Source organism: Xenopus laevis, chromosome 9_10S, assembly GCF_017654675.1.
Source record: "Xenopus laevis strain J_2021 chromosome 9_10S, Xenopus_laevis_v10.1, whole genome shotgun sequence".
NCBI classification, from domain to species: Eukaryota; Metazoa; Chordata; class Amphibia; order Anura; family Pipidae; genus Xenopus; species Xenopus laevis.
This window is the reverse complement of record NC_054388.1, coordinates 24,684,045-24,685,046: the sequence shown is the minus strand read 5'-3', so window position 1 is coordinate 24,685,046 and position 1,002 is coordinate 24,684,045.

The following is a 1,002-nucleotide window of genomic DNA, read 5'->3' as shown; positions in this document are numbered from 1 at the left end:
CTCCCCTCCACCACTCCCATTCCTCTAAGGGTTGGGGCAGACGGGCAGATACGGGGAGATTTAGTCGCCCGGCGACTAATCGCCTCTTCTTCATGGCGACAATCTCCCCTGAACTGCCTTCCACCTGCTTGAATAAATTGCCTGCGCTAATGCACTTGCAGCGCTTCAATTTCCAAAGTCGCCCAAAGTTTCCTGGTGTGGCAGGCGATTTTTCATTCAAGCAGGCGGAAGGCAGTTCAGGGAGATTGTCGCCACGCAGAAGAGGCGATTAGTCGCCAGGCGACTAAATCTCCCCGAATCTGCCCATCTGCCCCAACCCTAACACTCTTGGTCCTTCTCTCCCTCCAACCCTCTTCAAAGCATTTGGAAGTCATTAGGAAAGAAGGAAAATATTCCCTGGTGGGCCAAAGACAGATGTTGCTTTGATGCTTTTGTTAGTTGATGCAAAAAGAATGGGGACAATGACCAGTGCAAAGGGCCCAATTAACTTTTTCACATTGATGTTAAAACAATTTGTTCATCAGACAAACACAAAGGCTAAGCTCATTTAATGGAACTCCATGGTACAGAAACCCATTTATAGTTCTAGAATGAGAATATCAGGATTTAAACACTAATTGGAATTTAAAACTATCAAGGTATGTATGCAGCAATTGCACTTATCAGCTTCTGAATCTTGTGTGTTTGTGTTGCATGTGATGTCTGTGCCAACAAAGGACAATTTCAGCCCAAGGAAAGTCAAAACTAACACAGAGGAAAGCAGACAAACTGGGTAAATTGACTTTTTCATTCAAGTTTCCTTGTTGTTGGAGGATGAGTAATTAGCAAAGTCAACATGGTGAAGTGGTAGAGAGACTGGAGCCAAATAAACATACTTCAAAGTAGTTTGGTTATTTTAATTAGACTTCTGTATTGTTAATATAGGTCCGTGGTTTGCCACAGCAGGGTTCCTTTGGTGCCACTACCCAAAGCTGTGAAAAAAAAACAACTTGCAGAGAGACA